This window comes from Rattus norvegicus, chromosome 9, assembly GCF_021556685.1.
Source record: "Rattus norvegicus strain SHRSP/BbbUtx chromosome 9, alternate assembly SHRSP_T2T, whole genome shotgun sequence".
NCBI lineage: Eukaryota > Metazoa > Chordata > Mammalia > Rodentia > Muridae > Rattus > Rattus norvegicus.
Window position 1 is genome coordinate 73,774,591 of NC_141542.1, and position 9,641 is coordinate 73,784,231.

Below are 9,641 nucleotides of genomic sequence, written 5' to 3' on the forward strand. Positions count from 1 at the left end.
ACAGAACAGGACTTGGGATGTGTGGGGTTTAAAATGAGCTGAGCTAGCAGTCACCTCACACTCTCATCAAAGTGCACCCAAAGGTCTTAAAGTCCTTTGTAAGTATTAGCAAAGAACAGAGGAATGCCTCCATGAAGACCTGGGTCATTGGCATTTAAGATTTTTTCCTGTCTCCCCCTCTCCCCCCACCCCATCCCTCCCCCAGCTTCTTCTTATCTTTGGCAGAAGGATTAAGCTCTGTAGCTCAGGCTGGCCTCGAATATAATGAATTGCTAGAATTAAAGTCTTGTAGTACCAGGATCTAGCTTCAGCTTCTCTTTCAAATAAATTTTTAATAGTTATTTTTGGTGGTTTAATAAGCTGTCCTTGAGAGAAGATGAATATGAAAAATATCCATAAAGTTTTGAGACTGGGGAGATAACTTGTCAGTGAGGCTGGGAAGATGGCTCAGTCAGTGAGGCTGGGGGATGACTCAGTAACTAAGAGGAGGAAGAGTTTGATCAATAAGTGAGTGCTAGCCATGCAAGCATGAGGATCTGAATTTAATCCCAGGCCCCATACAAGGTCTTGCCTGGTGCCTTGTGCCTCTAATCCCAGTACCAGGGAGGCAGAGGCAGGAGGATTTCTGGGGCTCCCAGCCAGCCCACTCTAATCCCACAACATTGAGAGACTCTGTCTCAAAACCAAGATTTACAGATCCTGAGGTACAGTCCTAGAGGCTAGCCTCTGGCTGCTACCTGTCCACGCATGTGCACAGGGACACACACACACACACACACACACACACACACACACACACACACACTCACACACTGTCCCCAATAAAAAGAAACATTCTCAAAATGATTTTAAAGATCAAATTATTAAAATGTTAATGCTCTTTCATGACTTTTCTACTTTACGCTAAATCTGAATAATGTTGTTTGGTCTCTTACCTTTAATAACTTAAAAACTTGCTTTCTATCTGCCAAGGACAGTCTTGCAGGGGACTGGCTGTCCTCTTTTGAAGGCTCCCCCTTTTTCTTATTCATCCTTTATAGTCATAAACACTTCAATTTTCTCCCCTCTACTACTGGAAAAAAGATTCATGCTTTTCTCTTTTTCCCTTTTGGGAAATAAATTAACCAAAATGTAATATGATATTTAAGTGGAGAATGCTGCTGACATTAAACGGTCCACGTGGCCTTACATTATGTTTCCCACTTCATTCTATGTATCTTTCTAATACAGGCCAAGGCTGGTGTTCATGTAAATTGCTCTGGTTTTATAGAGCAGAGTGCCGCCCTCTTTTTGAAACCCAGGGCTCTCTTACAGTAATAGAAAAAAGGGACAGCAACAAAATACCGGGCACAGGCAATCAAAGTATCATTATAGGTATTATGTGTGGGGTGTTAAATTGGTAGAAGGCCTTTATTTTTAATTTCTGCTCATATGTCCACCATTATTAAGCAAGCTTAGATACGAAGGAGATTTAAGAGTGACAGAGGGCAATTATACACTTTACAGAAAGATATTTCTCCTCATAGGTCTGGAACTACACTGGGCCAAAAGCTTATGTAGGATTTTATGCAGAGCCTCTGCATACATTCTTGTTTGGATATGAACATATTTTCATTCTGCAGTCCAGCTTGAGCTTCATGCAATGCCATTTCTGTTAGATTTCTATAGTCTGTCTGGATATCATTTCAAAGTTTATTTTAGAGGTGTTATTTTAATAAGCACTTTTCCATTTTGCACTTTACACTTAAAAGTAATTCATAAAAGGAGCCGATGAAAATTTAAACCTTCAGTTATGGATTTTTTTCGTTTGAGAAGAAGGGGATGTTTCAAACCTAATTGGAAATCTTATTTAGCTCCTGAATGATGGAGTGCTTTCAATGGGAGAATCTATAAAAATCTTATAGTTTTATGATGTATAATTAGCAGAAAAATAAGGTACATATACTTAAATTGTCTATTTTTTTGAAGTATGAAGTAGATTTAGACTGCAAGCTTCTTATACATTTATATACATGTGGCATCTCTTTTGCTATCCACACACTCCAACAAGCCTGTAGTACTGAAGTGTTCTCAAAATCAAGGTAGTGATTAGAGTCTAACTCCTGAAATCTTCTGATATTTTTCTTATAATGACCACATTGATTACTTTTTCCAAAGTCCAATGAAGGCTGGCTGGAGCTTACTAGCTATGGCTGAGGTGACATTGAACTCTTTAGTTTTACTTGAGTGGAATCACACCTGCTCATGTCTGAATGCCATTCGCTTAGCAGGCATTTTGAGATAAATCTGTATTGATCTTTACACCAATAACGTATCATCTTCTGTTGACGAGTATCACTGTATTGTGTCACTATGTCATATGAACCCAATTTTAGGTTAAGCCTGCTTCCATATAAACTGCAACCTAACTTAGTAATGTGAACGAAATACAAGCCAACTCGGGATTATCTTCTTAGCCCATGTAGCTGAGTCTCAGCCAATCACAGCAGCTGAGTCTTAGCCAATCATAAGTTACCAAGCGACTAGAGTCCAGAAGCAGGTAGATGCTTCAACTCACCAAGTTCAGAGAAGGCATACTGCCAGTCTTCATTAGGAGTTGAAATAAAGTCTGTAAAGATTAATTTTTTGAAAGCTATACCTTGGGACTGGAGAGAGAGCTCAGCCTTCCTCCTCTTTGTGGAGGACCCCAGTTTGGTTCTTAGAACCCATGTCTGGAGGCTCACAATAGCCTGAAACTCCAGCTCTTCTTCTGGCCCTCTCTGGCCTCCTCAGGCATCATCACACATGTGACATAGATCCACACAGAAACACATATACATAAATAAAAACAAAGATTGTCTTTAAAAGAGAGAGGTATGTCAATCTGTGTGTTTATAGGCCTTTAAATTACTTCAAGTTTTTGGTTAATACAAATAAATTTGCTATTGATACTTATTTTTTTTATCTTCATTGATACTTATTTTTATTCGTGTGTGTATATGTTTCTACCTTCGAGTCCATATGAGTTTATGTGAACATGTGTCCATGGGCATGTATGTGTACCTTGCTACACACCCATTCGTGTGGAGGCCACACGGGGGTCCTGACGCCTTCTAAACCACTCTCCACTTACTCTCTGGTCAGAGTCTCTCCCTTGAGTTTTCTGTGCTAAGCTGAAAGACAGCTTTTCTTTCTGTCCCTCCCCAGAGCTGGGGTAACAGGGACTTTGAAGACATTTATTACACAGGTACTGGTCCTCATCATTTTGGATCAAGTGCTTTTAGCCATTGAGACTTCTCTCCAGCCCTGCTATAGATATTCATTTACAGATCAGTGTATGGACATAAACCGTTGTTTCTTTGGAGTATAATTAGGAGCAGATTCACATAGTAGGTACACACTCACCTTTTACAGAAACCGGTAATTATTTTCCTAGACAACCATGCCATCACACAGCCCCACTTAGAGTGTGTAAGCATCATGCTCTCCCTCATCCTCATGCTCTCCCTCACCCTCATTCTCATGATCTCCCTCACCCTCATCCTCATGCTCTCCCTCACCCTCATCCTCATGCTCTCCCTCATCCTCATGCTCTCCCTCACCCTCATCCTCATGCTTTCCCTCACCCTCATCCTCATGCTCTCCCTCACCCTCATCCTCATGCTCTCCCTTACCCTCATCCTCATGCTTTCCCTCACCCTCATCCTCATGCTCTCCCTTACCCTCATCCTCATGCTTTCCCTCACCCTCATCCTCATGCTCTCCCTCACCCTCATTCTCATGCTCTCCCTCACCCTCATCCTCATGCTCTCCCTCACCCTCATTCTCATGCTCTCCCTCACCCTCATTCTCATGCTCTCCCTCACCCTCATCCTCATGCTCTCCCTCACCCTCATTCTCATGCTCTCCCTCACCCTCATCCTCATGCTCTCCCTCACCCTCATCCTCATGCTCTCCCTCACCCTCATCCTCATGCTCTCCCTCACCCTCATCCTCATGCTCTCCCTCACCCTCATCCTCATGCTCTCCCTCACCCTCATCCTCATGCTCTCCCTCACCCTCATCCTCATGCTCTCCCTCACCCTCATCCTCATGCTCTCCCTCATCCTCGGCAGCATTTGATGTTCACACATTTCCATGTGAGACACTCTTCAGAGGTCCACCATTGTACCTCGGTCTACCTTCAAGACTTTTAAAGTTTATCTTTATGTGCAAAAGGGTCTTGACTGCATGTGTTCAAGTGTCCCATGTGCACGCAGTGTCTTCAGATGATTGTGAGTCACCAGGGAGATATTGGGAAATGAGCCCAGTCCCTCTGCAAGAGTATTCACCACCAAGGCGTCTCTCCAACTCCTCATTTTGCTTTTAATTTGCATTTCTATAATAGTTTATTTATTTGAACCTTTGGGTTTTCTAAATGGGTATGTTATAATCACATTTTTTGCCAATTTTATTTTGAGTAATCTTCATTCTTACTGTTATTATAGCATTAGTTATTTTTATTTCTACAATATTTAGTTATATATTCATATATCATCATTTACATATTTATATTATTTTATATTTATTGTATTTTATTATATTGATAATTTTATTTAAAAATTTTAAATTTTATATATTAGTCTTATAGCTAGAAATTTCCATAAACATGTTTGCTTTGGATCCCTATAGATTCAACAAGATTTTGTGCGTAAGTAGTCATATTCTACATGAATAATTCTATGTGAATTGTTTCTTCTTTTCTAAGATGGATGTTTGTTATTATTTTTCTTGTCTGATTGCAGTGGCTCAGCTCTTAGAATAGGAGCAATAGCGGAGGATGGGCTTGACTTGTGCCTATTTTAGGGACAACTTCGAATTTTCTCCCATCAAGTATGCTATGGGCTTTTCCTTTTTTAAAATACCTCTCTGTAATATTTTTTTATGTATTTTATTAGATTTTTTATCTATTTACATTTCAAATGCTATCCCCTTTCCTGGTTTCCCCTCCACGAACCCCCTAACACATCCCCCTTCCCCTGCTCCCATGAGGATGCTCCACCTACCACCCATGCACTCCTACCTCACCGCCCTAGCAGTTCCCTACACTGGGGCATCGAGCGTTCACAGAACCAAGGGTCTGCCCCCTCACTGATGCTAGATAAGGCCATCTTCTATTACATATGCAGCTGGAGCCATGGGTCCCTCCATGTGTATACTTTCGTTGGTGTTTTAGTCCCTGGGAACTCTGGGAGGGAAGGGTGTCTGGTTGGTTGATGTTGTTTTTCATCCTATGGGGTTGAAAACACCTTCAGCTCCTACAGTCCTTCCCCTAACTCCTCCATTTGGGTTCCTATGCTCAGTCCAGTGGTTGGCTGTGAGCATCCACATCTGTATTGTTCAGGCTCTGGTTGAGCCTCTCAGGAGACATCCATATCAGGCTCCTGTCAGCAAGCACTTCTTGGCATCAGCAATAGTGTTTGGGGTTGGTGTCTGCAGATGGGATGGATCCCCAGGTGGGGCAGTCTCTGGATGGTTTTTCCTTTAGTCTCTGCTCCATACTTTGTCTCTGTATTTTTCCTTTAGACAGGAGCAATTCTGGGTTAAAAATTTGGAGATGGGTGGGCAGGTAGCCCCATCCCTCAACCAGAGGCCTTGCCTAACCTCTAGATATGGTCTCTACAGGTTCTCTCTCCCCTTTTATGGGCATTTCAGCTAATGCCATCCCCACTGGGTCCTGGGAGCCTCTTGCTTTCCTGGCTTCTGGGACTTTCTGGTGGCTACCCCCAGATCCCCCTCCCCATTGCGTCACAGCTCTGTTCAGTTTCCTGTACTTCTCCCTCTGTCTCCTCTCACACCTGATCCTGCCTCCATTTTTCTCCCCCCCTCTTCTCTTTTTCCCAAGTCCCTCTCGTCCTCTACCTCCCATGATTATTTTGTTTCCCTTCTAAGAAGGACTGAAGCATCCGTACTTTAGTCGTCCTTCTTCTTGAGCTTCTTGTGGCCTGTGGATTGTATCTTGGGTAATCCGAGTTTGGGGGCTAATACCCACTTATCAGTGGGTGCATACCATGTGTGGTTTATTTTGTTGTTGTTGTTCGTTTTGGTGTGTGTGATTGGGCTACCTCACTTATATTTTCTAGTTTTCTCCATTTTCTTAAGAATTTCATAAAGTCATTGTTTTAATAGCTGAGTAGTACTCCTTGTGTAGAAGTACCCCATTTTCTGTATCCATTCCTCTGTTGAAGGATATCTGGGTTCTTTCCAGTTTCTGGCTATTGTAAATAAGGCTGCTATGAACATAGTGAGACTTGTGTCTTTGTTATATGTTGGAGATTCTTTTGGGTATATGCCCAAGAGTAGTATAGCTGGGTCCTCAGGTAGTTCAATGTCCAATTTTCTAAGGAACAGCCAGATTGATCTCCAGAGTGGTTGTACCAGTTTGCAATCCCAACAGCAATGGAGGAGTGTTCCTCTTTCTCCACATCATCACCAGCATCTGCTGTCACCTGAGTTTTTAATCTTAGCCATCTGACTAGTGGAATCTCAGGGTCATTTTGATTTGAACTAACTACAGGTTTTGTAAAGAAGTTCTTTATCAGATTGAAGATGTTCTGTTTGTTTCTGCCTTTCAGGGAGTCTTTCAAAGAGTTTTTGTCAGGACTGGAGATTAGGTATAACTAAATAATCTAATATTGTTTAAATAAGCATTTTAAATAGAATTTTGACTTGAATTAACTCGAGTAGTTCAAAACATAAAATTCTAGAAAATAATCTCTTAAAAAGACTGATGTTGAATTTCCACAGGTATCTAATATGCCACTTAATCCTACTTGCATAGGCTCAGGACAGTTTTGCCCTTTTATAAGTATAATTAGATAGGGATTGTCATACACTTTAAGAAATGGTGTCTTGCATTTGTATTATTTTAAATTCTACAATTCATTTATAATTGCCTTTGGAAGGAGTTACATTTATTCTGTCCATTCCGCGCCCCCCCACCCCACACCACAGCAGTGTGTGGCTTTTGCATTCACTGACTAAAATGGACTCATTTTTCCTCCTCCTGAAATGTGATCTAATGACTTTGGACTTTTGAAACAGGAGAAAAGAATAATGTTACATATTTTCTCTGCCATCAAGCTGTTGCTATCTAAGCATCTAATAGCCAGAGAAGAAGGATGGGGAGCCATTGAACACCAGGGATGGGAGCTGTTCGAAGAGATTCATTGTTGCTCTTCCAACTTGGGCGAGCATCAGCTGTACATGTGCTCTAATTGCATGTACGATTGAGCACAAGTCCAGTCCATTTAATCCATATTTACTCTTGAGAAATAAGAGGTGAAAGGTGATGATCTTGAAGAGTTCTTTTGTTCCTGGATACTAACTAGGAGTCTAGGTGTCCAGAAAAGTGCACAGTATATATGAGATACTCTCTAGCCACTATGATTTTAATTTAAAAGCCTTTAGGTATTTTGAATTTTAAGCTAATAATTATTTTTGACCTAAGATCTTATTATGTTGTCCTAGATAGCCTGTTACCTTATTATATCAGGTTGCCATCAACCTTGCACAGATCTACCTGCCTCTGCCTCACAAGTGCTAGGGTTAAAGACATAGGCCACCATACCCAGCTTGCACTTATTTTTAAATTAGCGTACATAGCAAGAGACTCGCTTTGGCATTTTCATACATACATTTGAATGCTTCTCTCCTGCAGTCACCCACTCTCACCTTCTGTTCCTAGTGTCCAGTCTTCCTGCTCTCATACACCTGTGTTCCCTCCTCACCCCCTTTCATGGCAGTCCCCCATGTCCTACCTCATGGTCTCCTTCATAGTTTCCTGTCCTCTGTCCACATATCTATAACAATTAGAAACTAGCATCAGCAAATGCAGCACTGGTCTCTGATCCCATTTACTGTATTTTCCAGGTAATGTGTTTATAGGTCCGTTAAACAGGGGTACTCGTCATGGTGTCCCATGTCAATAAACAAGTTACTTTTATTTATTTTTTGTATAATACAGCCTGTCTTATAATGTTCTGTTTGTGGCCCTGAAATCTGCAGTGAATGGCAGCATTTTGTTACCTCTGTCTGTGGAGGAAGACAGTAGTTTTGTGGATGGTATAAATGTTTAGCAAATTCTTTTTCTAGAGCAGAATAAGTGTTAATGAAAATAAACACGTTTGGTTCACTGCCAAGAACACGAAAAACTGAAAGTAAAGTGAACAGACCCAGAATTGTGGTGTATTTGGGACAGAGGCACGGCCTCTGGTCAGAAGGTCACCCACCCTAGTCAGAAGCAATGGAACCAGGAGCATTGGAAGCGGTCACCCTGTCAGTGGATGGCTTCCTGAAGGTGGCAGTTATGAATCTTCAGCTTCACCGCTTGGCAGCGGGCCTTTAATCCCAACACCCAGAGACAGAGGCAGTAGGATCTCTCTGATCAACCTGGTCTACAGATCAAAGTCCAAGACAGTCAGAGCTACTTAGAGAAACCCTGTCTCAAAAAATAACAACAAAACAGAATTGCCTGCTTATCTAAAAATGCCACAAGGAATACAACAATCTTGACTGTCTCCACAAATCATTGGTGTTGATAGGAATGGTGGACAGGAGAAATCGATATACATCTGTTATTAGTCACAAAATTTTATGTAAAAAAATAAGTTTTTCTTGATATAAATCTACTTGTGGCATAACCTAAGTATTGACCACTAACGAATGTCAATATTTTATGTTTACCCATATGCAATACATTTTGATATTAGTAGCTGAACAAGTAATTTACATTATATATTGTGTCTTATTTCTTTATTAAAAGTTACACAGGGTAATATAGGCCTTTTTCATGCAAGTCCATAACGTGCTTCCTCCCCACATTCTCCACCTCCCCCATTAGCCCCCTTTCTTACCCAAGACTCACTCCCACTTTCATGCCATCTGTACATAGATTTTATCTGTCAATAGAGTTCTAGGACCCACAAATGAGAGAAAATACATAGTATTTGACTTTCTGGGACTGGCTGGATTCATTTAAGATGAAGATCTCCAGTTTCATCTACCGCACCCTCACCCCCTGAAACCACATAAATTCGTTCTTCTTGACTGACTAGAATGTCAACTGTGTGTGTCTCTGCACTTTATTTCTCTGCTCTGATGGACACCTCAGCGGTTCTGTAACTCAGCCGCTGTGAATCGTGCTACAGTAGACACTGACATACAAATGTCTGTCCATGAGTCTCAAGGAATGCAAACACCAGCATCCACAGTCTTAACTGTACCTCACTAGACAGGAATTAACTCATGTTTTGCCTTTCAAAAGATTTGCCAGGTTTTTAAAGATGGGTCCCACTATGTGTGCTAGCTAGTTTTATGTTAACCTGACACAAGCTAAAGTCACTGGAGAGGAAAGAACCTCAATTGAGAAAGAGTCTCTGTAAGATCTGATGTAGGGCATTTTTAAAATTAGTGCTTAATGTGGGAGGGCTCAGCCCATTGTGGGTGGTGCCTCCCCAGGACTGGTGTCCTGGGTTCTTTAAGAAAGCAGGCTGAGCAAGCTATGGGGGCAAGCCAGTAAGTAAGGAGCACCCCGCCATGGCCTCTGCTTCAGTGCCTGCCACCAGGTTCCTGCTCTTTTTGAGTTCTTATCCTGACTTTCTCTAAAGATAAACAATGACTTA